The sequence below is a fragment of the Bos grunniens genome, chromosome X (assembly GCF_055505025.1).
Source record: "Bos grunniens cultivar Pamir isolate PY7600 chromosome X, Bosgru_T2T1.0, whole genome shotgun sequence".
Classification (NCBI taxonomy): Eukaryota; Metazoa; Chordata; class Mammalia; order Artiodactyla; family Bovidae; genus Bos; species Bos grunniens.
Genome location: NC_141194.1, coordinates 65,640,516 through 65,662,468, shown reverse-complemented (window position 1 = coordinate 65,662,468; position 21,953 = coordinate 65,640,516). Strand labels below are relative to the sequence as shown.

At 46.0% G+C, this 21,953-nt stretch overlaps 1 pseudogene; it reads left to right on the top strand.

The window, feature by feature from the left end:
* Positions 1 to 655: 655 nt before the first annotated feature.
* On the top strand, positions 656 to 2,005 carry LOC147340630 (elongation factor 1-alpha 1 pseudogene; annotated as a pseudogene).
* Positions 2,006 to 21,953: the final 19,948 nt, after the last annotated feature.

Below are 21,953 nucleotides of genomic sequence, written 5' to 3'. Positions count from 1 at the left end.
GCTGTGTAGATCGGCTAGTTACTTATTCCTCCTCCACTCTTCTGTTTCTACATCTCCAAAATATGGATAACAATACTACCAACATCATAGGATTTCTGTGGGGATGAAGTTAATAAATACACATAGCAAAGTTGGCACTCTTGAACATTGGCCTTTTGGAGCATCCAGGTGAAGGAATCGGTGGTGAATCTTTAATTGAGGATAGCCTCAGGTGTCAGCATATATCAGTCCAGCTCAATACAGCAGATACCTTTTGAGGTCTTCTGTGTTTTAGGCATTCTTCTAACCATTTGAGTAGGGCAAAAACAAGACAGACACAAATCACTTGAAATGACATCCTAGTGGAGTGAGAAGTGAAGTGAAGTCGCTCAGTTGTGTCCAACTCTTTGCAACCCCATGGACTGTAGCTTACAAGGCTCCTCTGTCCATGGAATTTTCCAAGCAAGAGTACTGGAGTGGGTTCCATTTCCTTCTCCAGGGGATCTTCCTGATGCAGGGATTGAACCTGGGTCTCCCACATTGCAGGCAGACACTTTACCCTCTGAGCTGAAACCATAAACAAAATAAATCATTAAGATTAAAAGATAGCTTTCTTGCAACAATTTTGCCACCAGGACACAGGTGTTGTGAAAACCACCACTAAACCTAAGCAAAAATGGGAAAGGAGAAGACCCACATCCACATCCTTGTCATTGGGCATGTGGAAAGTCTACCACTACTGGCCATTTGATCTACAAATGTGGTGGGATTAACAAGAGAACCATTGAAGAGTTTGAGAAGGAGGCTGCCGAGATGGGAAAGGGCTCCTTCAAGCATGCCTGGGTCTTGGACAAACTGAAAGCTGAACATGAGTGTGGTATCACCATTGATATCTCCTTGTGGGAATTCAAGACCAGTAAGGGCTATGTGACCATCAATGATGCCCCAGGACACAGAGACGTCATCAAAAACATGATTACAGGCAAGTCCCAGGCTGACTGTGCTGTTCTGATGACTGCTGCTGGTGGTGGTGAATTTGAAGTGGGTATCTCCAAGAATGGGCAGATCCACGAGCATGCCCTTCTGGCTTACACTCTGGGTGTGAAACAACTAATTGTTGGAACTAACAAAATAGATTCCACTGAGCCACCCTACAGCCAGAAGAGAAATGAGGAAATTGTTGAGGAAGTCAGCACCTACGTTAAGAAAACTGGCTACAAACCTGACACAGTAGCATTTGTGCCAGTTTCTGACTGGAATGGCGACAAGATGCTAGAGCCAAGTGCTAACATGCCTTGATTCAAGGGATGGAAAGTCACCAGTAAAGATGACAATGCCAGTGGAACCACACTGCTTGAAGCTCTGGATGCATCCTGCCACCAACTCACCTGACAAACTCTTGTGTTTGATTCCCCCAGGACATCTACAGAATGGTGGTACTGATACTGCCACTGTGGATCAAGTGGAGACTGGTGTTCTCAAACCTGGCATGGTGGTCACCCTTGCTCCAGTCAGCGTAACAACTGAAGTCTATTGAAATGCACCATGAAGCACTGAGTAAAGGCCTTCCTGGGGACAATGTGGGCTTCAGTGTCAAGAACGTGTCTGTCAAAGATGTTTGTCATAGCAATGTGGCTGGTGACAGCAAAAATGACCCACTGATGTAAGAAGTTGGCTTCACAGCTCAGGTGATTATCTTGAACCATCCATCCCAAATCAGTGCTGGATATGCACCTGTGCTGGACTGTCAAACAGCTCACATTGCTTGCAATTTTGCTGAGCTGAATGAGAAGACTGATCGTCATTCTGAAGATGGCCTCAAAACGCTTGATGCCACCAATCATTGACATGGGTCCTGGCAAGTCCATCTGTTGGGAGCTTCTCTGAGTATCCTCCTCTGGGCCATTATGCTGTTCGTGACATGAGACAGGTGATTGCCGTGGGTGTCATCAAAACAGTGAACAAGAAGGCAGCTAGAGCTTGCAAGGTCACTGAGTCTGCCAAACAAGCTCAGAAGACTAGATGAATATTATCACTAACACCTGTTAACCCAGCCTTAGTGGTGGAAGAAGGGTCTCAGAACTGTTTGCCTCAATTGGCCATGGAAGGTTAATGTAAAACACTGGGTAATGATAACAATGCATCACAAAACCTTCAGAAGGTGAGGTGAATGTTTCGTGGACCATGAGTTTTGTGTGTGGCAGTTCAGAACTTTTCAATAGAAACAATTTGACCAAAAATCTGTCACAGACTTTGACACCCATTAAAAACAATGGTTGAAAAACTTGTGTCTCCTTTTGGCCAACACTGTAACTTCCTATAGTACTACTTAGGTAAGATTTGCCCATAATCTATCTCTGGTGAAACAAAAGAATTTTAAATTTCTGGGTTGGAGCTTCAGGTTTCTTAAACTTGTATAAGGAGAACTCATCTCTTTAAATAGATCTTAAAAAGTGTTGGTGTGACAATTCATAGGTTAGGATAGATGAGCAAAGAGTTACTATGTTTTATATGAAAGCAAGTTTATAAGAAGGTCAAATTTATAACACGAAAGCTCATGTAGCATATAAAATCTTTTATGGTTACATAAATATCAAGTAAATCAGTTACATCAAATTTTAGTTTCCCAGTTTTGAGAATGTGCATCCATTTATGATATTTAAGTAATTAATCTCAAATGTGAGGCTTAAATAGAATTGAGCCCTGCCCTGCTAGATTTAATTGTATCTAGAGTCTAGTAAGAATAAAAGATGCTAGGAGCTAAAAAGTAAAAGAAGATATTACATGAAAGTGCTATAGAGAAAAGAAAATGTTTAGCTCTCTGGACATAAAAAATGGTACCTTCATAAAGCCCTTCAGGATCCATGCCAGGTTGGTCAGAGAGTGTTATGCTTCTTATAATGAGACAATGAAGAGAACCATAAATGTGAGAAGTGTACATCTGCTGAGACCTATGCTTTGCATTTTGTAAAGAAAATAACATTTGGATGACTTCTGAACTATTTGTTGATCCATCAGAAAAGATCACTATATCATTTCCAAGATGTCAGTATAAACCTCATGGTACAGCTCGCCTCTTATTCAAAACTACGAGCAGTGAAAAAGCAAATGGATTTAAATAGGGCTCTTGAAATTAGATGTTCTTGAAAGAAGGATTTCAACAAGAGGACAGGACTAGGAAAATCTAGGCCATGGCTTGCATATAGAAATATAAAGTAAACAACAATATACAGACCAAAGTATCTTGATAAGCACTCCAAAAACAAAGAGTTACAGCAACAAGGTAAACCTCCTCAGAAAAGATTCCACTAAAGATGATGAAGTCCGTGACATTTTGTCTTACACTTGCGTAACCACCTTCCCAGCAGAGTGAACCATGATCAGGAAGTAGTCTCCTAAATTCTCACTAAAAGATACCAAGGCATATGAAGATACAGGGATACCTGGCCCATTCAAGGGAATAACAAACATATCCAGTAACTCACCATGAAAACTACGTGCATAAGTCTTACTTGACAAAGAATTCAAAACTATCATCTTAAATGCTGGATGAGCTAAAGAGGGAACACATATAGTAGGTTAAAATAAATCAGGGCACTAGAATTCCTAGTGCTGCTTGCCAAGTTATGCCTTTGTCTGTCCACTGGATCAGTTGGCAAGTGGCAGCATCACAGCCAGGGGGTCCCCTTTCAAAAACTCTCCTGAAATGGCAGAGGGAGAGAGGAAGCCTCAGCACCTTGCCCCTTGGGCCTGGGATCTGTCATCTGTGGTAACATTGACACCCATCTCTGTATCCCTTGTGGCCTCACACCACTTGCCCTACCTATATTTGGCCAGACCAGTTTCATATCAGGAAAGCCTTTGGCACCTCCAGGGAGACTTCTCTCAGCCCAGACTTGGAAAACATGCAACTCCTGCTGGGCGGGAGGCTTTGGACTCCCTGCTGGAAGAAATAAAAGGATACTGCTCACCATTGTCCTAGATCAGAGATACGTGCATGTGTGCTCAGTCGCTAAGTCGTGTCTGACTCTTTGTGACCCAATGTACTGTAGCCCGGATGTTCCAGAACCAATAAAGCATACTTTCTGCCCCAGAGGTGAGAGTCTGGGTGGGACAGTCGTGCAAATTAACTTACCAGAAGTGACAGTTCAGTTGTGCAAAATGCTGTGATGGAGAAAAGTCCCTGGCATGTTTGTATGCACAGCAGAGAGGGGACAGGAGACCAAGGGCTGGGGTGATCTTGGAGCAAGAAAGGGTTCCTTACGGAGGAAGGAATATCAAAGACTAGAAGAACAAGTGCAAGATCAAAATGGGAAATAGTGGTTTCAGAGGAGAGCTGTAAGTGTAAAGGCCTTGAGACAGGGCAGGACTGAAAGTGTGTGTGTGCATGTGTGTGTGTGTGTGCGTGTGTGTGTGTGTGTGTGTGAATGGGGAGGGTGACTGAAGGCAAATTTGAGACATACTGTAGAGAGAGATGAGGCTGTAGGAGAAAAACATAGTTCAGATGTTCAGGTGGAAGGTCTGGGGGATGAGAGACAAAATCCTGGATGAAAAGGGGCTCTTATCAAATCATCTCATTTGGGGTATGGGGGATCCAGAACAAAGTCTCCACTCCACTGGTCTGGAATGTGTCTTGAGCTGCTGTCCTGTACAGACGTCTATCCTGTATAAATGGGGCCCTCTAAATGCACCATCTCTAGGGAATAATGAGAATGTTAAGGTGATTCCCACCTCAGCTGTTCTGCAGAAGCCAGTGACCAGGGACTTTCCTCTGTGGCCTGAGGGAGCCAGAGACCAGTGCATAGTGAGAGTGTTGATACGAGTTTATGCAGTCTACCACAAGAAAAACATAAGGAAGTTTTGCATGTTTAGTAGACATGACATCAGGGAAAAGAGGCAGAATTGCAAAGACAGGACCTTGAAAACGGGCAATGAGAAAAAGGAATGGAATGAGGGAGGAAGGGAGAAATGAGAGTATTTGTCCTTTGTGTCCCTTGATATTGCTTCAGAATTGCATCCAACTGGGCCTGCCTCCCTCACATCAGAAGTTTTATAAAAGTGTCTGTTCAGATAAGCCTCCCTTCCTGGAGAACAAATGCTTTTGTACTACTTGATAGGGAAATACTTTTCCCTGGATTGGTTTTTTGAGTACTGGACCCTCCAGGATCACTGGGGAGCTTCTGCAAGGTGGGTGCAGGGTCTCACATCAACTATGTCAATACTCACGGCTGCCATTCCCTGAGGGCCTAGTATGTATCAGACATCCTGTCATGTGAGTTACAAATAAACTGGCAGTTATCTTTCCAACAGTCTTGTAAGCTGAGTATCAGTTAAGTGTTAACAGAAGAGCAAAACTGAGCCAGAGACTTCAAGTGATTTGCCCAAGGTGACACAGAGGATTAGTGCCAAAGCGGGACAAGTCCCCAAAGTGTGGGCACATCCTTCACCACCCTGGCCCCTGAGAAGCTCTCCCAGGCTGGGTCAGGCCTCTGCCTCCTGCCCTGAGCCCCTAGAGGTTCCTGCTCTCTTTGTTATTCCTGACTACTGCATAACAAGTTACCCCCATACATGGTGGCCTAAAATGATACTGTTATTTGCTCCAGCGTTTGTGCAGCAGGGACCCAGATATGATTTAACCAGGTCCTCCTTTATCCATCTCTCACAAGGCCATGATCAAGGTGTTAGTTCAACTGTGGTCTCGTCTGAGGGTGTGACTGGGGGAGGGTCAACTTCCAAGCTCACTTATGCGGCTATTGTTCGGATCCAGGTCCTTGTGCGTTATTGGACTGGGGGCCTCAGCTCCTCTCTGGTCTATCGTTGGCCAGAGACTATCATCAGATCCTTGCTACGTGGCCCTCTCCATCAGAGCAAGAATGCAAAATGCAAACTGAATCAGAGAGAGAGAGGGAGAGAGGGAGAATGAGTGCCAACAAGACAGAAGTCACAGTCTTGGTATAATCTAACCTCAGAAATGACATGTCACCATGTTTGCCAAATTCTGTCAATTAGAAGCAAGTTACTAAGTCCAGTCCACACTCAAAGGGAAGGATTATACAGGGCAGGAGTGCCAGGATGCAAGGGTCTGCAAAGCCATTTTAGAAGGCTGTCTACCACACTTGCTCTCTGTATCCACCTCAGTATAGTGAGCGACTGCAGGTATCAGCGGCTTTGATGTGGTAAATGGTTGATGGGTCACCTTGGAGAGTGCTGTGTGGTCTGGTGATCCTAGCTGGCTCCCAGTAGACCCATTGGATGAGTCTCATCAGGACTCAGATCTGCATAGTCTTACCTTCCTCCCCATCCCCATCAGTCATACCTGGTCATTGAGCCCAGGGGGTGTGATAGCAGCTGACAAGGGACCAGCCCTCTGTGTGAATGGAACACTCCTATCACTTGAGCAAGGCTGGGACTCAAGGTGGTGCTCTTGGCCTCTCTTGGTAAAACAGAGAGCTCAGCTCTACCACTGAGACAGGGCCCACTTCAAGAGAAGAAATTTATAGATGGGAGAGGGCTGAGTGCTGGGTTATCTGGAAAAGCTGCTGAGATGTTCTTGCTTTTGCTCTCTGACTTCAGATTCAGGGTTATAGAATCCTCCAAGTTCACCAGGAGGCATCAAGGGACCATTTCCAAGGCGATATGGAGTCACCCATAGAGGAGGCAGAACGGCTGTGAAGCTGCATAAAGACATAGGGTTATTCAAACGCCTGGGAGGGGGACCTACTTCAGGGAGGACATGAGTGAGTGTGAGTCAGGGAATTATGTAAAGTTTAAAAATAAAATAAAATTTAAAAAAAAGATATTTAATTCAAAACTAGAGAGAGCTGTAAAGCACTTATGGCAAAGTGTTATTAAATAGGGGTGCTAGCTGTTGTACTAGTCTCTCTGTTTTTCTGCACATTTGAAATATTATGATAGAAAATACTCCAAAAAGTGGAAAACAGCTGAGGAGAAACTCTCAGAGCCCCTGCATCCCACATTTCCTTGATGTGGCTCAGAGCCAAGCACAGCAAGTCAAAGGGGCCTGGAGGACTTGGGAGTTTCCAAGGAAACAAATGGTTCTCTTAGGCCATGGGAGTATGGAAGCCTTAGGGCTGGACTTCCCTAGCAGAGACTAAGCCAGGAGCAGAACAGTTCCAGAAGAGCCTAGGCTCTTCTCAGTTCTGGGAAGCACTCACCAAACATAGCTCTTCCCCTACTGCTGTTTTCCTGCAATACATACCAAGAGCAGCTTACAAAAGGACATGGCATCATATTATGTGATCCACAACCTGAGGTTATAGATGTGCTGGAGGGATTCTTTCTAAGGGTGGCTGGGGGTCTTTGGGATCAGTGGCTCTAATGTCTCTAAAAGCTTTGAGTTCTGTGACATCTTCTATCCTTTTGTCCCAGCCACCCTGTCCATTTACTCAGGATCCTTGCGGTCCCACCATGCCCCAACCCGCACCCCAATGGCTATCACTCAGTCACACCCAACAGCCGCCCTTTTTGAAATGTTTGAAACTAGTAGAACAATTACTGTCCATCAAACACATTCCTATCCCAACAGTGACTGAGAGATAAGCAGTTCTGCTCTAGGTACAGCAGTACTGACTCTTATGGCTAAGCAATGGGCTAGCTCCCTCCTCCAACATGTCCCCCCAACCCCCACCAACAGAGGCAAGCCATAACCACAAGAGGTGGATATCGATGTGCAAAGGGACAATAAATATCATGGAGCCAAAAGAATCAAGAGTGCCCAGTGACAGAGAAACCGGGAAGATGGGGCAAGTGGTAGCTTGATCACCATGCATGGGTCTGTGTCTCTGTGTCCTGAGGTCTCAGCTTCCCAGTGTCTGATATCCTCCCCTACAAGGGAAAGCAGAGTGACAGCTGAACCCTTGGGAACCCTGGGGGAAGTCAGGCCTGGCCTGGGGGCTCTCTGGGCCAAGCAGGAGGGGAAGCATGTTGGCTTGGTTGTGAGCAGTGAGAGAGGCAGAGGCTGGCTCTGAGCCTCTCACCTGAAGGACTTGGTGAAACAGGCCAGGGCTCTCTGGAACTGGCTCCTCTAGCAGGCTCCCTAGGTTAACTTGTGCCTAGGTTTGGATGGATTCTCCACTGTGCTGACAAAACGCCTTTAGCTGAGCCAGTCCTGTTCTAGAAAAGAGAGAAAAAACATCCTGGCCAGCACTAACATTCATTCCTTCTTTCAGCAAGCATTTGTTGAGGGCCTACTGAGTGCACACCAGGGTCACTTCTAGGCACTGGGGATACAAGAGTGAACTCTAGAGACCTAGATCCCAGTCTTCCTGGAGCTGATGATCCGGGGTGCTGGAGAAAACTCACAGTCACCAGGTTGGATGCCAGTGAAGTTCACATTTTCTGTGACGTGCAGTAGGCATGTCGTCTGAAAGGGCTTATTGTCAGAGGCCAACAGAGCTCTTCATCATTTTGCTGGGTGGAAAGAGGCTAAGAGCCTGTTCCCTCCTTGAAATCCCATCCCTGCCTCCCTGGCCTGGATTTCCACTACCCGACCCTGGAGAGAGGTACACTGTGTTCAAGCAGTTGATACATTTTCCTGCACTCCTCCTAGTACTGAGATGTGTCATTGACTAATATCATTGTTTCCCTTTCTTCTCCCTCACTCTCCCTTAAACCCACTCTAATCAGGCTTCCAGCCCCACCATTCCACTTTAACACAGATGCCTGCATGACTAATTGAAAGTGATGGTCCCCATTTTTTTTGTTACTCTATATATGAATATATAAGCCTGAAGACTTATAGAAAGACTAACTTGCACATTGTTTATTTTAATTCAAATCCAGGTAATTGTTGATCATACTTCCCTTCACCAGACCCATCCTCATATGGAGAAACTCAGTTTGTAAATGAGAAGGCACTGCCAAATCCCTGAAACTGCCCTTGAATTTGCAGAGAGTAGAGCCACAGCTTTGCTGGGGATGCACAATCAAACTCCAGATTTCTCTCCCCCGAGGTAGTGGAAGCCAAGGTAGGGCAGTTGAGGGAAGCACGGATCTAGAAACTGGTGTTTCTCAGGCTGCTTGCTCAGGTAAGGCTCAGGATCAGCCCTTGGCACCCTCACAAGGCCCAGACCTTGAGGATGCCCAAGGGTGTATCCAGGGCTTGAAACAGGTTTTGTAGAACACTGTGATGGGTCTTATGGCAGTGACACCTGAGCCCCTAGGGCTCTGGTCTAGGAAGCATCAGTTGTCCCAGTCTTTCAATTTCTCGTCTATGGCAGGAGGAAGAAGGAAAATGTGGAGATGCATAGAAGGGCCAAGAGATTATGATTGATCAGTCCCTGCTAAAGGGCTCTTCAAACAATCTGCACCAATTCACACACCCAACATCAGTGTATGTGACACTTTTGATATCATTAATCTTTATCAGTTTGCAGTTTGAATAGTATAACCCCATTGTTATTTTGTTTCCATTATTTCTTGTGGTGTTGAGCTCCTATTTCTTTTATATTGACATTTGTATTTCTGTAATCAACTTCTTCAGGTTCTCTGCTAACTTTCCTATTGTTATTTGTTTGTGGGTATGTGTTTCTTGAGTTGTTTCAGCAGAGTTCTCTGTATACTGTAACTATGATTCTTTAGTGTGTTGTAACTGAAGAATGTGTCTACTCCCAGCCTCTCACTTCTCTTTTCATTTTGTTTCCTGTGTCTTCTCACGTGGCTTTTCATTTGGGGTATACACACTGGCTGCTTTATTTAGTCCTCACCACAGCCATGCAAGGTTGGTAAGACTCACCCCAACTGTCAATAACTGAAAACAAGTCCTTGAGAAGCTGCAGTGATTTGCTCCTTCATGCCAACCTGAGATCCTCACCTACGTGTGTGCAAGAATGAAAAGCTGTGTAATGAGTTGGGTCCATGACAGTTTGTCAGCCAACACTAAAGCCCCTTCACATCTGCCTCCTCCCAGGCATAGAAGGAATAAAGCACATAGCAAAACTAGAGCCTTTTACCCGTCGAGGCGCATGCCTACTTTTTAACCTCCGAGACAAGGTATCTCAGAAGAATGGGACATGATAACAGGCCCTCTGGACAGAAGGCGATATGCGGGCCAGGATCAGACCCATCCCTGACTGTGACTTTGGTGAAGTAACTGATTCTCTCCTGGTCACTTCTCTAAAACCAAAATGATAGTTCTGGCCCTCATTTCACAGAGTTGGGTTGGGGGGAGATCTTTGACCTTAGCTGGGTTAAAAGGGAAGGAGATGTGTTATATCTCCAGCAATCATTTCAGCAGCCCATAGCTCTCCTCATTGCAAGCTCTCAGCTATTGCGTGTATTCGTGATTTTCATGCAGATGGCTGCTGGGACAGGTTGGGGGCGGGGAATGGGGGCACAAATGAGATCCAAAGCCTGCCCAAAGTGCCTGACCTCAAAGAAACTGCTCTGTGGGCTCTGGGCCTGGTTCAACACCTGCTGCTCTGTGAAAAGGGCATCCCACTTAATCCTCACAGCCTCTCTGTGAGACAGAAGCTGTTGTTCCAGTAAGTCCCTGGACTCACCCTTCCCCCCAACCCCAAAGTCCCTCTCAACCTTCCAGGAATGCTCTGGATACTGACGAGGTAAATCCAACAGCACTGGGAGATATTAGAAAGCACTGAGAGTGGTACAAGTCCAACCCAGCTCGTCAATGGCAGAAGAAACGGAGCTGCTTTTAGCCCATTGCAATGGATGGTAACTGTTACAACTCTTCATTATTAAATGCCCACTGGTGATCATATGTCTGGTAGTGTTACCGCTGAGTCTGAACCCCACCTTCACACCATACCCCAAAACATAACACACTTCTTATGTGCAGTATCATGTATGTAGAAAAATAAAGGAGTGAAACAGCATATGTATGCACTCCCAAGTGGCATGGAATGTTGTTGATTTCCTCTGTCATTGCAAGCATATTTAAGGTAGCTTTCCACCATCCCATCAGCTCTGTGAATTTTAGTAAGAGTCTAAGTCTAGACCTGATGTCTTCAGCCTCTCACTTGTGATCCCTAGCTTTGGTGAATGGCAACCCCAGGCCACAGGTCACTCAAGCTGGAGACCGGGGTATCAGCCTTGGCCCCTCTTTGTCCCTCCACTCTGGTGCACCTAAGACTATCTGTCCCGTGTAAAACATATCTCAAATCATGTCACTTCCCTCCACTCCCTTGTCCACTACTTTCAGCACACATTTAAATCCAACAAGTGAGTACGGGCAATTTCTCTGTCTGCCTGTCTTTTGTCTGTGGTTGAGACCAGGAGTGTCTGAGGATGGGCAGTGAAGAACAAAATCGACTGGCAGAGTTGTGGATATAAGTAAATCCCACCTTGGCCCCCACTGGCAGGATGTCAGTACATTTCCTCACACTGGAGTCACAGAAAAAGAGAGTCCCTCTTTATGCTTGGCACAGGAAGGATGGGCCAGCCTTTTGTGGTTGTGGTCCTCAAGAGTGTGCTCTCAGGGAGGTGGGAGGGGGCTTCAGGATGGAGGGGACACAGGTAAACCTATGGCCAATTCATGTTGATGTATGGCAAAAAACGATCACAATATTCTGAAGTAATTATCCTCCAATTAAAATAAATTAATTAATTTAAAAAAAGAAAAAGAGTGTGCTCTCCATTGAATAATTGAACTCCCTACCTTGGGAAACTGAGGACCGCACACTGGGGGGTCTCAGTGGGATGCAGCTTTCCCCATACTGTAAGAAAATGGAAGATTAATATGATTTGGTGGGGACCTCAATGAGGTCCTCCCTCTTATTATTCTGTGCTTGAAAGGCCCACCATTAGACTCCAAATTTTGCACAAGATCCGTGGTTTTCAGAGCACTCTGAGGTGTGCCTCAGAGGTCTGTGGAAGTGCCTCAGGGAGCAACATGTAAAGGGTACAGCAGATGTTGTTTCTTTTTCCACTGGATTACCACCATCATTCTATTAACATAAATAATACCCCAGTGTGGTGTGGTGTGGTGTGGTATGGTATGAGACTGGACCTGGAGTAGTGGCAACTCTCTCCAGGTGATCCAGTCACCTAGGAATGCTGACCCTCTAGTGTTTTAGCTTTGTTGGGTGTAGGACAGCACGTACAGAATCGCTGTCCCTAAGAGGATGAACCGTGATACAGAGCAGACTGGCAACCCAGGGCTCCTAGCTGGGGACAGTGGCACCTAGACTGCATTGTTGTAGCGGAAGGGCCTTTGCCCCAGATCAGCCATGGACAGAATTCTGACTCTGCCCCTTGCTGGTGATGTGATCCCAGAATGGACTTCATACAACTCCCCTTGTTTTGGAAGACTGGAGAATAAACTGAATACATAGGAAGCCCCTGTAATGCAGCAGGCTGTGTAATGTTTGGTAGAGCTGAAGAAGAATGTTGCCCCCTTCCTAAGGTTGACCAGGATTCACTGGGATGTAGCACCAGAGGGAAAGGGGGTGGACGGGTAGAAAAAAGAAGAAAAAGAAAAAACTCAAAGAAACCATGCTTGATCTCGTGCTCACTCATAGGCTCCAATGGTCATCTGTTCACCATAAGAGCCAGGAGGTCCTGCTGACCCCACACTGTCTCTTGAGGAACTGCCCACTTTCTTCACCTACCTGAGCTATCCCTACAGTTCAGGGATTGTGTCATGATGCATTTGGGGGTCAGAGGGATGAAAGCAAAGGAGGAGACCTCAGAACTTGAGCTCAGTCATGTTTCAGAAATAAAGATTGAAAACTGATGACCCACACCACTCCCTAATGCTGACCTGTCTGTCCACTTCCTCCACGCAATTGTCCTGTGTGTTCTGATGGTTCATCTGACTGTTCAAGGGGTACCAGGGCCCCTCTTGAGATGCACAAGTTCACTCATTCCTAGTCATGGCTGACAGGAGGAAGAGTTGTGTTTGATGCTTTCCAGTTGATTCTGAGCCCTCCACAAACAGAGAAGGACCAACCAGAAGTCTTAAGGATGCACACAGCTAGGAGAACATGACTTAGTGAAAATCCAGGCAAACATTTCTTTAAGTGCCAAGCCCAAACGGGAGGAAGGACTTGCCCAAGGACTTGCAAGAGAGATTATGGTCCTCCCAGGTAGGAAAACAGGGATGCTAATGGGGAGGCATATGGGCAACAGCCTGAGTCTGGGGCCAGCAGAGGAAACGATCTCCTGCTGTGAGGCTGCAGAGTCCAAAGGCCTGTACAAAGTGGGAGGCAGGTAGGGCCACATGGTGCATCAAAGCCAAGAGGGGCTGAGAGGGGTGACGGCAGCCTGAGGTAAATCAACAGCAGAGGTGTTCCTTTCAGGAGATGGTGTATATAGTGTTGTATATGGGTGTCAGTCGGTGTCTGGCCAGTAGGCGGCAGATGGCTCTGGGCCTAGAGGGCTTGGAAAATGTTAGGGTCAGATTTGAGAAACCCATCCAGGGTGCGGTTGTGCCAAGGGTGAGGAAGAGAGGTGAGGACTCCTTGGTGCCATGTCCTGCTATATAAAATCTCATCTCTGTTGCTTGGGGTTCAAGTGGGGCTACTGAGCCTTGCCCCATGTTTATCCACTAGACTTCACCATATAATTCCTCGTTTCCACAAATATTCACAGCTTAAACACACACACATACACAAACACACACACGGACACGGACACACACTGTAAGCCTCAGTGGTGTCCAGTGACTGACGTGAGAAGTAACAGCAGCTACAAAGGAGCAAAAGCCCAGCAGGCTCCCCAGCCCCTGGGAGCTGGAGCTTCTCACATCTTTTGGACAGGATAGAGCCTCAGGATATGAGATCTCAGCTCCTTTGGGAGAAGTAGTGATATGGAACTGAGCACCCCCATGAGTTATGGCACAGCCCAGGAGAACAGAGCCATGTGGGGAAAGGGGTGGATCCTAGGCCACCAGGAATAGCTGCTGAGCTACTAGACCTAAAGCAAACCAATCACACCATGATTCTATACCTGTGGGTTCCATCTTGGCTGCCCGCCCCCCTCCCCAGGGATGTAGGGAAAGGGCTATACAACAGCTATCTATCAGACTCCCAAATGTTGTTTCCTACCAGAGCCTTTTCTTTGGGATTGCCTTTCTTTGGAATTGGAATGAAAACTGACCTTTTCCAGTCCTGTGGCCACTGCTGAGTTTGCAAAATTTGCTGACATATTGAGTGCAGCATTTTCACAGCATCATCCTCCAGGATTTGAAATAGCTCAACTGGAATTCTATCACCTCCACTAGCTTTGTTCGTACTGATGCTTTCTAAGGCCCACTTGACTTCACCTTCCAGGATGTCTGGCTCTAGGTCAGTGATCACACTATCGTGATTATCTGGGTCGTGAAGATCTTTTTTGTACAGTTCTTCTGTGTATTCTTGCCACCTCTTCTTAATATCTTCTGCTTCTCTTAGGTCCATACTATTTCTGTCCTTTATCGAGCCCATCTTTGCATGAAATATTCCCTTGGTATCTCTAATTTTCTTGAAGAGATCTTTCCCATTAGTTGTTTTCCTCTATTTCTTTGCATTGATCACTGAGGAAGGCTTTCTTATCTCTTTTTGCTATTCTTTGGAACTCTGCATTCAGATGCTTATATCTTCCTTTTTCCCCTTTGCTTTTCACTTCTCTTCTTTTCACAGCTATTTGTAAGGCCTCCCCAGACAGCCATTTTGCTTTTTTGCATTTCTTTTCCATGGGGATGGTCTTGATCCCTGTCTCCTGTAGAATGTCATGAACCTCATTCCATAGTTCATCAGGCACTCTAATCTATCAGATTTAGACCCTTAAATCTATTTCTCACTTCCACTCTATAATCATAAGGGATATGATTTAGGTCATACCTGAATGGTCTAGTGGTTTTCCCTACTTTCTTCAATTTTAGTCTGAATTTGGCAATAAGGAGTTCATGATCTGAGCCACAGTCAGCTCCTGGTCTTGTTTTTGTTGACTGTATAGAGCTTCTCCATCTTTGGCTGCAAAGAATATAATCAATCTGATTTCAGTGTTGACCATCTGGTGATGTCCATCTGTAGAGTCTTCTCTTGTGTTGTTGGAAGAGGGTGTTTGTTATGGCCAGTGCATTCTCTTGGCAAAACTCTATTAGTCTTTGCCCTGCTTCATTCCATATTCCAAGGCCAACTTTGCCTGTTACTCCAGGTGTTTCTTGACTTGCTACTTTTGATCTCACATGCTAGTAAAGTAATGCTCAAAATTCTCCAAGCCAGGCTTCAGTAATACGTGAACCGTGAACTTCCTGATGCTCAAGCTGGTTTTAGAAAAGGCAGAGGAACCAGAGATCAAATTGCCAACATCCGCTGGATCATGGAAAAAGCAAGAGAGTTCCAGAAAAACATCTATTTCTGCTTTACGGACTATGCCAAAGCCTTTGACTGTGTGGATCACAATAAACTGTGGAAAATTCTGAAAGAGATGGGAATACCAGACCACGTGACCTGCCTCTTGAGAAACCTGTATGCAGATCAGGAAGCAACAGTTAGAACTGGACATGGAACAACAGACTGGTTCCAAATAGGAAAAGGAGTACGTCAAGGCTGTATATTGTCACCCTGTTTATTTAACTTATATGCAGAGTACATCATGAGAAACGCTGGACTGGGAGAAACACAAGCTGGAATCAAGATTGCCAAGAGAAATATCAATAACCTCAGATATGCAGATGACACCACCCTTATGGCAGAAAGTGAAGAGGAACTCAAAAGCCTCTTGATGAAAGTGAAAGCGGAGAGTGAAAAAGTTGGCTTAAAGCTCAACATTCAGAAAACTAAGATCATGGCATCCGGTCCCATCACTTCATGGGAAATAGATGGGGAAACCATGGAAACAGTGTCAGACTTTATTTTTTTGGGCTCCAAAATCTCTGCAGATGGTGACTGTAGCCATGAAATTAAAAGACGCTTACTCCTTGGAAGGAAAGTTATGACCAACCTAGATAGCATATTGAAAAGCAGAGACATTACTTTGCCAACAAAGGTTCGTGTAGTCAAGGCTATGGTTTTTCCTGTGGTCATGTATGGATGTGAGAGTTGGACTGTAAAGAAAGGTGAGCGCTGAAGAATTGATGCTTTTGAACTGTGGTGTTGGAGAAGACTCTTGAGAGTCCCTTGGACTGCAAGGAGATCCAACCAGTCCAATCTGAAGGAGATCAGCCCTGGGAGTTCTTTGGAAGGAATGATGCTAAAGCTGAAACTCCAGCACTTTGGCCACCTCCTGCGAAGAGTTGACTCATTGGAAAAGACTCTGATCCTGGGATGGATTGGGGGCAGGAGGAGAAGGGGACGACAGAGGATGAGATGGCTGGATGGCATCACTGACTCGATGGATGTGAGTCTGAGTGAACTCTGGGAGTTGGTGATGGACAGGGAGGCCTGGCATGCTGCTATTCATGGGGTCACAAAGAGTCGGACACGACTGAGTGACTGAAGTGTACTGAACTGACCAGAGCCTTATACCACCTGGGATTCGTTAATTCTCAAAGGCATTGGGACTCTAAACAACTAAAGGACAATTCCTTCACGTAGCAGGTGCTGTTCAAGCACTTTTTTCCCACTCTGGCCTTGAATAGTGGACTACGTGAGTTAAGAGAAAAGAATGTTTGGCGTGTGCCAGTTATCCTCTTTGATATTGAAGAGCTCTTCCTATATGTTTATCTGCTGCCTGGTAATCTTTGGTGTTGCAACACCTAACAGGGCCTTCATGTGTTGTTGGGTTAAACGGAACAAATAGGTTCCAACCCCTGGGACAGACTTGCCCTACTGATATTATGTTGCAATACATATCAAGGTCACCTTACGAAGGCAAAAAAAAAACAAAAAAACAACCCTCATCATATGAAAATGAATAATCTGCAGTTAGGGACGAAGTTGCCTGTTGGAAGGGCTGTCTTGTGGTGGAGTGGGTGTGCTTGGGAGTTGACTCTATGTATGTGGGGCTAAGAGTTTTTCTTTGGATCTAGAGATTTTTCTTAAGGGTACCTCCCCCATCCCCTTCCATATAACCACTGCACAGTTGTTCTCAGACATGAAGACTCCCTGTGGTGTCAAGAGAAGAGAGATGTTATTCCTTTCTTATTCCTGGCTTAGTCCTTCCCCATGAGGGTCAGAGCTCTCTGCTGTGGAAAATTCACTCTTTATTGGCTGAAGTCTATTGCAACCATGACCGAGGAGCCAGTGGCACTGCCCCAAGAAGGAGCTAGTACAGCCTTAAAGGGCAAAGTGAGATGCTATCTCCCACCCTTCACCACCCCACCTCCACCACTGACATTCCCCAATCCACCTGAGGCTGGAGTCAGTGTTGAAAGCTTCATAGTTGTAAAGGTGAAGTGAAAACAGTCCAATGTGCCAGTATTTATTTCAGGCCTAGTGACCGAGAAACTGGGGAAAGTAGGGATGGGTGGCAGCAGAGGGAGCTTGGTCACTGTTCATGAGTCTGTGTCTGTGGGTCCTGAGGTCTCAGCTTCCCAGTGTCTGATATCCTCCCCTAGAAAGGAAAGCAGAGTGACAGTTGAACCTTTGGGAACCCTGGGGGAAGGCAGGCTTGGCCTGGGGCTCTCTAGGTCAAGCAGGAAGGGGAAGCATGTTGGCTTGGCTGTGAGCAGCGAGAGAGGCAGAGGCTGACTCTGAGCCTCTCACCTGAAGGACTGGGTGAAACAGGCCAGGGCTCTCTAGAACTGGCTCCTCCGACACCCTTGGGGACCAGAAGGCTCCCTGAGCAAGCTTGTGCCACTGGATGGGTTCTACATAGTGTCAGATGAAACCACAAATTCCTCAGTGTCTTTAAGCTGGATCTTCGTGTTCTGCAGGAAAAGAGACAGAGAGACAGAGAGGGCGAGAGAGAGCAGCCTCATCCTAATCTCCGTGCCTTCCCTGATATTCATTACCTCATTCAACAAGTAGTATGTGCACTGCAACACTGTTCCAGATGCTGGGGATACAACAGTGACCTCTACAGACCACATCCCAGCCCCAGGGGCTGACATTCCATGACACCAGGGGGAAAGCAGACTTGCCAGGTCAGGAGGTGGAAGGAAGGGCCTGCTTCTGGGAAGGTGTGATGTGTGTGTAGTGACCAACAGGACTTCTTTGAAGAGACCAGCTAAGCTCTTGACTCTGCTGTGTGCAAAGAGGCTGAGGAGCTGGCTCCTCCACATCCTTCCAGCCCCTCTGGCCCCGCCCTGTCTTTCCTCCCTCCTGCAACCCGGTGCAATGTGCTCAAGCAGTGGATACATTTCTGGTATGTGACGTCCCTGCTGTTGTTGTGTGTCTTACTCCCACCCTTCCCTTCTCTCTGTCTCTCTTTTTCTTATTTCCACTGAACCTCCCAGCAGGCTCAAGCCAGGTTTCTGAGTGCTGAAGAAAGAAAGCAGATGGTGAGTTGTCATTTGGTGGGGATGTGATAGACAGGGGTGTGTATGTGGACCCTCCCCACATTTAGAGTCATAGGATTGTGTACCTAAAAGCCCCAGGGAGGTATATGGGTCCAAATGGGTTATCAAAGAAAGGAGGGTAAACTTGGTGATGGCATCCACAGTCCCAATCAAGACCAGAGTTTTTCCTCTCGGGTGGCAGGGGCCGGGGTGCGGGTTATGTGAGATGCCATGTCTGTGAGACAGTCAGCATCTAGTGGGTAGTGGACAGGCGATTTGGGGCCTGGTGGGTGGGGGGAGGTCTTGGAAAATGTGAGGGACAGAGGGGAAGGGGAAGGGCCTGGCCTGGACTAAGCTGAAAGCAGAACAACTGAGGTGAGTGCTCCTTGTTACCTAGTCCTATGTTATATGAGATTCCATCGTTGATACTTGGATTTTAAGAGAAGCTGCCTCGTTGTGGCCCCTGTTTATCACCTAGAACTATGAGGCTGTGCTCCACTGACTTCAAGGGAGCCCCCTGCAAACAGTAACTGGAAGGAAAAGAGGACGTAGGTGGCCTAAGAGTCTTTATCTGGTTTTTGAAATAATGGTGTTGCTTAGGAAGACATCTTTTATATACATGTGAGGATACAGGACTGATTGATTGTCTTCAGGAGCCTACCGCAGGTCATGGTCTGAGGTTATAAAATGGATGAGGTTCTGTTACTGCTTCAAGTCATTCAGTGGGACAGAAGTCAAAAAAAAAAAAAAAGAAACAAAAAAGCAAGAAACCCAGGATGATAACAATACAGGGAGATGGCTATGAGAAGATGGAGGAGGGGCAGCCACCAGCCTTGAGAGTTGGAATGGAGTCTTAGAGATTTCCCAGAGAAGGCATGCCTGAAATGAGTGAAGAAAGAAGTTGGCCAGGAAATAGAGAATGGGGAGAGCTATGCAAGCAGTCGCCTGAGACAATAAAGTGCAGATTTTGCAACTGAAAATAAGTAGACTCAGGTTTCTCTTCTAGGGTTTCAGAAGAAAGTCAGTCATGCCACTTAAGTATAGGGGTAAAAAGTGGTGCCACACAGAGATACAGAGCCCTGGATTTTGAGAAGCAAAAGATTTTGAGTATTGTTAACTTTCATGATGGAGAAGGCAATGGCACCCCACTCCAGTACTCCTGCCTGGAAAATCCCATGGATGGAGGAGCCTGGAAGGCTGCAGTCCATGGGGTCGCTGAGGGTCGGACATGACTGAACGACTTCACTTTCACTTTTCTCTTAGACGCATTGGAGAAGGAAATGGCAACCCACTCCAGTGTTCTTGCCTGAAGAGTCCCAGGGATGGGGGAGCCTGGTGGGATGCCGTCTATGGGGTCACACAGAGTCGGACACGACTGAAGTGACGCAGCAGCAGCAACTTTCATGATGGTCCATTGATTATTTATCCTTTATTATTCAGTTTTTGAATGAAAGTTCTACCTAAGATATCTTTGCCTAACCTCATGGCACAAAGGTTTTCTCCCATTATTTTCTTGTAGGTTCACAACTTACACTTAGCTCTATTATTTATTTTGAGGGCTTTTGCATGCAGTGAGAGGTATTGACGTTTATTGGTGGTTTCCATACGGAGATTCCCTTTCTCCAGCTCTATTAGTTAATTATCAGTTAATTTAATTATCTTAGCACCTTTTGTCACAAATCAACTGACCGTATTTTTGTGTACATCTGTTTCTGGGCTTTCTATTTTATCCACTGATCCATACATCTAGTTTTATGGTAATATCACACTGTCACGACTACTATAGGTTCACATTAAGTCAGGGAATTTGGTACCGTAAGTCCTCCATCTTTGTTCTTTTCCAAATGGCTTTAGCTATTCTACGTCCTTTGCATTTCCATATAAGTTTTAGAAATAACTTTTCATTCTAATTATGATTATGACAAATCGATAGATGAATTACTAGAGACCTGACATCTTAAACCTTCTGGAGTCTTCTGATCCACAAACATAGTATGCTGCTGCTGCTGCTGCTGCTGCTGCTGCTAAGTCACTTCAGTCGTGTCCAACTCTGTGCAACCCCAGAGACGGCAGCCCACCAGACTCCCCCGTCCCTGGGATTCTCCAGGCAAGAACACTGGAGTGGGTTGCCATTTCCTTCTCCAGTGCATGAAAGTGAAAAGTGAAAGTGAAGTCGCTCAGTCGAGTCCGACTCTTAGCGACCCCATGGGCTGCAGCCTACCAGGCTCCTCCGTCCATGGGATTTTCCAGGCAAGAGTACTGGAGTGCGGTGCCATCGCCTTCTCTGAAAACACAGTGTATCTCCATTTAATTTGCATCTTCTTTAATTTTTCTTAGCAATATTTAATAGATACCTGTATATGAGTCTTGCAATACTACATTAAGCTTCTTAATAGGTATTTCATTTATTTTAGTGCTATTGTAAGTGATATTTAAGTTTCTTCCATCTCCAATCATTTGTTCCTGGTATGCTGAAATAGAGAGGACTTTTTCCCGTTGAGTTTCTATCCTGTAACCAGGTTAAATGCATATCAGATCTGAGAGATGATTTTGTTTTCTGTAGACTACTAAGTATTTTCTAAGTATTACTAAGTATGATCCCTTTAATGTATTGTTGCATTCAGTTTGTGCCTCTAGGTGTTCTTGCCAAATGCCATCAGGGAAAAGGATTTCAAACTGGGTAAGGTCTGTCGGAGAAAGCCACCCAAGTGGGTCTTCTAGGGAACTACCAGACAGGACAAATAATGACCTGGGAACCTTATCTGGGAACAAGGCTCTGCAGGAGGCCTGTCCCATTTCTGCTCCCTCTGGTGGCTGCCAGGCTGCCGGTTTTCACCATGATTGCAGGCTGTCAGCATTCAAAGCTGAGCTTCCCTTGTGGCTCAGCTGGTGAAGAATCTGCCTGCAATGCAGGAGACCTGGGTTCGATCCCTGGGTTGGGAAGATTCCCTGGAGAAGGGAAAGGCTACCCACTCCAGTATTCGGGCCTAGAGAATTCCATGGACTGTATAGTCCATGGGGTTGCAGAGTTCGACAAGACCTAGAGACTTTCACTTTCACTAAAATTAGTGAGTTTACCGAGTGACCAATTTGCCACATTTACTGGATTTCTTGATTGTCACGTTAGCAACCTTTACGGGAATAGCTGGGCTTCCCAGATGGTATTAGTGGTAAAGAACCTGCCTGCCAATGCAGGACACATAAGAGACATGGGTTCGATCCCCAGGTGGAGAAGATCCCCTGTGGAAGGCGTGGCAACCCACTGCAGTATTCTTGCCTGGAAAATCCCATGGACAAAGGAGCCTGGTGAGCCACAAGTCTATAGGGTCACAAAGAGTCAGACGCGACTGAAGTGACTTAGCACTGCTGCTGCTGCTGCTAAGTCGCTTCAGTCGTGTCTGACTCTGTGCGACCTCATAGACGGCAGCCCACCAGGCTCCCCCGTCCCTGTGACTTAGCACACATGCACAGAAAAAATCATTTTTATTTTAAAGATGAATAATATGTTTCTGAGTATTAACTCAACAAAGTAGATACACCTTAGACATTTGGAAAAATACCCAAAATTAGGGACTGAAAACTTTCCCCATGAAAGGATCGTTCTAACCCAAAATTTGGATTTTACCTATGATGA